A 7362-nucleotide genomic window follows, 5' to 3' on the forward strand; every position below is an offset into this window, starting at 1 on the left:
TTCCTGATCACCCTCCAGGTTATCACTTGAAAAGAATTTCATTAAAACTATCAACTTTTAAACTCTTCTGTATTAAACTTTGGTACATAACACTACTTCAGCTTGCATGTAGAAAATCGTTAGGGAGTGAAATCAGTTATTAGAAACCCAGACTCCAAAAAGAGTGTGCTTTAGAAAGAAGTGGGGAAAATGCGCTGTCTAAGCTGGGTCTTTCTTCAGAGAAAGCTGTGTATGAAGATGGATTTGTGGCTGTACATTCATATTTGTGGATATTTTATTTATGCATATTTTTGTTCATTCTCTAAATTGTGCACTTAATCATATCTTTAAGTAATACTATACTTTGGCCACCTCATGCAAAGAGTTGACCCATTGGAAAAGACTCTGATGCTGGGAGGGATTGGGGGCAGGAGGAAAAGGGGATGACAGAGGATGAGATGGCTGGATGGCATCACCAACTTGATGGACATGAGTTTGAGTGAACTCTGGGAGTTGGTGATGGACAGGGAGGCCTGGCGTGCTGCGTTCATGGGGTTGCAAAGAGTCGGACACGACTGAGCGACTGAACTGAACTGATTCTAGTTCAAGAAAGACTTTTTTGATTCTTAAGACTTTATGGTGTGCTTGGTTGGGCATCACATATACTAAAATTGGAACGATACAGAGAAGATTAACATGGCCCCTGGACAAGGGTGACAGGCAGATTTGTGAAACATTCTGTATTTTCAAATGTTCTTCAACAGAAGAATGCTTCCCTGGTGGCCCAGACAATAAATAATCCACCTACAGTGCAGGAGACCTGAGTTTGATCCCTGGGTCAGGAAGATCCCCTGGAGAAGGGAACGGCAATGCACTCACTCCAGTACTCTTGCTTGGAGAATTCCATGGACAGAGGAGTGTGGTGGGCTACAGTCCATGGGGTTGCAAAAAGTTGGACATGAATAAGCACATCAGCATTTACAGCCTGGACACCATAATGTCCTCCTTATGAATATTTTGAATACAGGAATCACAGGGACAAAAGTTGCTGCTCACTCTGTGGGGAAAGTCTGTTGAGAGCTTTAGTCCAAAAAGACTATGGAGCTCCTGATGGTTGAAAAGAATGAAATTCTCCTGTTTGAAGCCTGAAGGAGCCAGGGTATGTACAGAATATTCCCCTTTCTCTGTCTCCCCCACTCTATTTGGCTGGTTGTCAGTACAAGAAACTTTGCCCACTCTAAATATGCTGGCTAGATCAATAATTGAAATGAATGTGCTGCTGCTAATGTAATAAAATTAATAACAGACAAATTACTCAGTATCGATTCTCGATTTCCTTATGTTAGACAATTTCCATATGAATGCTTGTTTCAGGAGAGTTTATATGGACCCATAGCCAATTCTGAAATGTAGCTTTACATACACACGTGTGCCTGCCTATGTGTATATATACATGTTTGTGTGTATGCATGTGCCTATGTATATACATATGTAAAAACATATGCTTTAGATATATTTTATTTATTTTTCTTTAATGGTTCCTCAAAGAAAGGGCTGATTGTTGTTCAGTCGCTAAGTCATGTCCAACTCTTTGTGATCCCAAAGACCATAGACTGAAGCATGCCAGGCTCCTCTGACCTCCACTATCTCCTGGAGTTTGCTCAAATTCATGTCCATGGAGCTGGTGATGCTAGCTAACCATCTCATTCTCTGCCGCCCCTTTCTCCTTTTCTGATTATGGAAAAACAATCACCTGGCTCTCCCTGCCTTGAGATGCTTGTTGTTTATGAGGTTAGATGTTTCTGCATTTTCTGAGCTGGAAGAACAATCATAGTATATTCTCAGGATGTAAACTCAGGGACATGCCTGGACAATGTGAGGATGCTGCTTGTCACTGTGCTGATCTGACCACACATGAGAACTCCTTAGTCACGTGATGCAAAGAGGGTGCGGATACACTTGCTGTGTAAGAGGAGAGCAACTGGAGGAGGGACAAAGCCCAGTGCTCTGCTTCTAGGACTGCCAGGAACACACCGGCAGTGAAGAGTTCAGTTACTAATTGTTCCAGCAAGACAGGGCTTCCCTGGTGGCTCAGATAATAAAGAATCTGCCTGAAATGCAGGATACCTGCATGTTTGATCCCTGGGTTGGGAAGATCCCCTGGAGGAGAAATGGCAACCCACTCTAGGATTCTGGGAAATCCCATGGACAGAGGAGCCTGGTGGGCTATAGTCAGTGAGGTTGCAAAGAGTTGGACACCATTACATGATTGATACTTTCACAGCAAGGCAGGACACACACAGGGGTCTCTCAGCAGGAGGGAGAAAAAGTGGGTTCTGTTGGGGACCACATGCTCTTAGAAACAGACCCTTTCCCAGTCAAGCTCCAGATGAGACCCCTTAGTTGTGACCTTGTGAGAGCCCCTGTTTCCGATATAATGTGCTGTTCTTCAGCTACTAGGGCGTTTTAAAGCACCTCCGTATTTCCTGTATAACTTATAGAAGATTTCTACTTAGTACCTTAAAATATTTAAAGAAATTCTTTATATGTGAACCTGTGATAACCATCCAGTCTGCTGCTCTGAAAGGAAGATAGGGAATAAAAAGAAAAAGGCATTATTTATTTCACAAATATTTCCCTTCCACCTGTTAAATGTTACAGTAGTTGAAGAAAGAAAAGACCAAACTAGGACTGTTTTGGAAATTCTTTCCCTTAAAATGAGTGTCCCTGTCTCTTAGTGTCGGGTCACTAGATTTAATCCCCCAAGAAAAAGCTTGCCAGATATATCAGCACAGATGCTTTTTAAAAACTTTATGTTTGGAGACAGTATAATAAATATGTATGAAGTTAGGACGTTTGACTGACACTGAGTTCAGTCTTTCACCCTCTTTGTTTACTGGTAGTCATTGTTCTTTTTCTCTGATGCTTTACTTGATTGAACTAAACCAGAAAACTATAAACAATTTTTTTTAAAAAAAACACTGGGCACATTTCATCTTCACTGCCTTCCACAGGTTTGTTTGTCTTGCTGTGACCTTGAGTAGAAGAAAACATTTCCATTTATCAAGTAGGAGGTGACAAAGTCATTCAAGGGTTACATTCTCAGGGAAAAAGTGCCATCTATGTTGTATGACTGGAAAATAGATGTCTCAAAGTATTTTATCACCTGTGATTTCCTGCTAATTAAAAGAAACATTAATCTGCTGTAGTTCAATGGTAAAAATTCACTTTTGTACATGTTTGATGGTGATGAGTAGAAGCATATTTTGATCATGACACTTCATATTGAATTTAAATACCATTCCTCTCCAAGGGTGCTGAAGCATGCCCTTCTCTGCAGGCATGAAGCTTTCCGTAAGTAGGAATTCTTATTAAATCATTTTCTTCCCTCCACTCATACTGGTCTGTGCATTTATTCCATCCCAGGGACAATTGCTATTGAAGTTGACAGGTCCTGAGGCAGAATGGCAAAGCAACCTTTTGTTTCTGTCCTGACAATTGCATTTCCTTTGAATGAACTATTTTTCAGGGCACTCTACTCTGAAGGACCTAATCAGTTTGCAGCAGGTGTTAATGTCCACTGGAATATTTCACTAGACAGGACTGGAGAGTGAAGTCAGACTAGTCTAGTTGAACTTCCAATGGAGAAAATGCAGAAAAAGCAGGGAAGCCATTTCCTTCCACTTCTGAGAACCTTCCAGTTCTGTGAACTCAAGTGAAATAAATAAATCCTGAATGTTAGTCAACAAAATGAAGTGTCTGCCTCAAAGCATTACAGTTGTGGTTAATTCAACAAGATATCCTCCCAAGATCTTCCACAGGTAACATTCCACAGGTGTTTGATTTTCACTCCGACGTACTTTATAAATATGATTTACCTGGAAATAGACATTTCTCTATGCACATTCGCTTTCTGCTGCACTTTCTGAGTCCAGTGTTGCTTGGCTTTCTCTCAGCCTTGTCTTTCCCCTCAAGAGCAGACTGAAGCCTCAGAAGCCAGCCTGCTAGCATCTGGAGAAGAGTGATGGATCACTGTAGGCTTGTGCCACTCACACGGGGAAGGGTCCATGGAGTGTCTTACTTTCCAAGGAAACGTTAACTTGCCAGCTGATCTTTACCTTCCTTGGGGATGTGGGATTTGTTTGGTTGGTTAATGTTTATAGATTCAGATGAGTGCATTTCTTACAGCTACATTTGTCACACCCTGTTTGAATTAACGCTTTAATTTTGTTTGTTTGTCTTCAGTTATTAGGCTAAACCTCAGTGCCTTCAGGAACCCCTCTGCATATCCCACTGTTACTTTAATGTTGATGAAGAGGTCATTGCATCTCATTGATTGCTTCTCCCTGGCTTCCTCCACGTCAGGAAAGAGCACAGATGGGAGTCTTCAGCTCATTAGAGGCAGTGCTTTGAGACCTCATCAATCTAGTCTATTTTTACTTTAGAGATGCCATAACAATTTCTGCCCCAGAGAGTCTACCTTTATAGCTTTGTGATTGCGTCTGCACCCAGGTGAGACGCTTCTAAGTTAGCAAGACAGAACCTGGGAAACAGACAGTCTTTGTGGGATGAACAGGATAGCTTGAGGCACCAATAAGAATCAGACAGTAGATTTATAGCCTGCCTACAGTTATTTAAGAATACACACACAGCTCAGACAGATCGATATTCTTGAAACACAAGCTAGTGAGTGTTTTCTCTGCCCAAAATGGAGGCTAGATTAATGGAGAGCCCGCTACGTTCAAATTTAATCTCTTCAAGGCAATTAAAGCAATTTTGTGTTTTCTACTTTAGTGCTCCCCTGAACCGACAGCATCTGGACAACTTTAATTACTGTTTCGATTCAGTAAAAATGCACAAAAATGGCAGGTTTGGGGACTAAGAGTGACTTTTTCCCCTACTGCTTTTCTGATTTCTTGACTGTGGGGTTTTGGCTTCTTATCTGCTCATACTGGGGGAGGTAACTGCATTTAAGGCTGCATATGCTCCCAGGAGTGTGGACACGAGGACCTTGAGGGATGGTCACTGCGGGGAAGCTGGGACGGTGGATGTTGGGGTGTTTGAACTCTGCAACATTGTCAGTGGATTCTTTTTCACACCCTTCACTCGACTCAGATCCTCTCTCTCAGTGTCACCTCCCAACCAGAGCTTCTGTGCAGTTTTGTGTAGTGACCTTACTGGGGGCACCATTCTCTCTCCACTGCTGCCTGCCAACCACGCTGCGGCAGGGGTTAGAACTGTTTGCATTGTCTAGAAAGGGTGCATTCAACCCTAATAAGACATATAAAAATGTTTAATTACTTTCTATTGGAGTATAGTTGCTTTGCATTGTTGTGTTACTTTCTGCTGTACAGCAAAGTGGATTAGCTATATGTATACATAGATTCCTCTTTTTTGGATTTCTTTTCCATTTAGGTCACCACAGAGCACTGTAGAGTACCCTGCATTGTACAGTAGGTTCTCATTAATTGTCTATTTTATATATAGTGTCAATAGGGTATATGTCTCAATTCCAGTTTCCCAATTCATCCCACCCCCATTCTTTGGTATTCAAAAGCTTGTTCTCTATACCTGTGACTCTATTTCTGCTTTACAAATAAGTTTATCTGTGCCAGTTTTTCTAGATTTCACATATATGCCTTAATGTGCGATATTTGTTTTTATTTTTGAATGCTATTAAATTTAAAAACTGTTGATCAATGACATCCAACACAGCTGACAAGCATGTATGTATTTATGTGACAGTAAATTCAAACCTTTAAATTCCTAATAATGTTTAATTCAAGAATGTAAACTATCTGATGATATATTTCCTTGTGGCCATTTTACAACTTTATGTACACATCAGAATTGCCTTTATTCATTAAAAATTAATGAGATTCTGGCTAGATAGAAGGCGTGTTATTCTTGGCTCTTTGACATTTAAGGACCTTCTTTAAATTCAGGAAGTACTTTTCTTTCCTTTGAAGCCTCATCGTCTGTCAATGGCTTTTGACATCCTGTTCTCTAGTCATACATGACTGTATATCATTCATTTTTATTTCTATCTGCTTCTCCTAAATTCTCTGTCTTGAATTCCTGCACATTTTTAAGCATGAGGAAAATTTCAAGTCTGGAGCAAAAACCACTTCTTCTGTAGGACGGTCCTCAGCTTCTCTCCAGGGATAAATTGCCTGTGTTCTGTGCAGAAGCTGCTCATTCTTTTAGTGTAACAGAACAGCAGGTGTGCTCTGCAGTCATGCCTGGATTTGAGTCTCTGTATTATCCCTTATTAGCTGTTTGATACTGAGCCAATTACAAAACCTTCTAAGTCTTGTTTCCTCATATGTGACATGGAGCTAATAATTTTATATTTAATATTTTATAGGGTTGGTGTGAAAATTAAATGAGATAATATATGTGGATTATTTATTTCATCTCTCAACATACGATGTGTATTTGGTATGTGCTGGTTGTTGTTATTATTACATTGGAATGTAGTTAATGATGTTTCTTCAGTATCCTCCCGAGATTAAGAATTCTTTGGGGAGGGGACCGTTTCTTATTCAATTAGTCATAATCTTTATCCAACACATAATCTTGCACATAGTTGGATAGTAGATGTTCAGGAGATTTTTGCCAAATAACTTATTTAACAAACAACTTCTTTGCTGGTCATCACTGTTTTAGTCAACTTAGACCATTATTTTACTAAAATAAAATTTAAATTTATAATTTAATTATTTTATTATTGCTAAGTTTATAATTTAATTAAATTTATTTTGACTTTAAATGTATTAATTTATTAAAATAATTTTTATTAGTGACCATTGGTGATATCACAGGATATTATTTGGGTTTAATACACATATTTTATTCATGAATACAATTCTGACAGCTTAGGATTGCTAAGAAATTGGAAAATAATTACATGGATTTGATATTTCAAATGCTTAAAAGGACTTAAATAAGAAAAAGAATCACAAGTGATTATAATTTCAACAAGGAAATGGTCAGTGTGATTCAGTGTACATGTCCTTATCCCAAATGTATAGTATTTTGAGAGCAGAGGGTAGCTAAACATCAATTCCTGTCCATTTTTTCTATAGTTTCTAGAATTTATCTCCTCAATTATCACCAACACTAAACCCCTAGTTCAAATCATCATCAGCCTGGACTTCTGTTGAAATCCTAACTTGTGTATGTGCATCTACTCTACATAAACACATCTGCTAGAGTGGATTTTTCAATATGAAAATTTTATCCCCTCACTTTTATGCTTAAAATAACCTGCTAAAATATTCCCATTAAAATTAAAGTGAAAATATCTTGATTATAAAATTAACACAAGCTACTAAAATGTACAAAATTATAAAAAAGAAAAATAAAACATTTATAACAAAA

At 38.9% G+C, this 7362-nt stretch overlaps 1 non-coding gene across 1 annotated transcript; it reads left to right on the plus strand.

The window, feature by feature from the left end:
- The first annotated feature begins 620 nt into the window (after positions 1-620).
- On the plus strand, positions 621-727 carry LOC113902010. Its single transcript, XR_003513657.1, has one exon. It is a non-coding gene; the product is annotated as a U6 spliceosomal RNA (small nuclear RNA).
- The last annotated feature ends 6635 nt before the right edge of the window (positions 728-7362 follow it).

The sequence above is a fragment of the Bos indicus x Bos taurus genome, chromosome 11, assembly GCF_003369695.1.
Source record: "Bos indicus x Bos taurus breed Angus x Brahman F1 hybrid chromosome 11, Bos_hybrid_MaternalHap_v2.0, whole genome shotgun sequence".
NCBI lineage: Eukaryota > Metazoa > Chordata > Mammalia > Artiodactyla > Bovidae > Bos > Bos indicus x Bos taurus.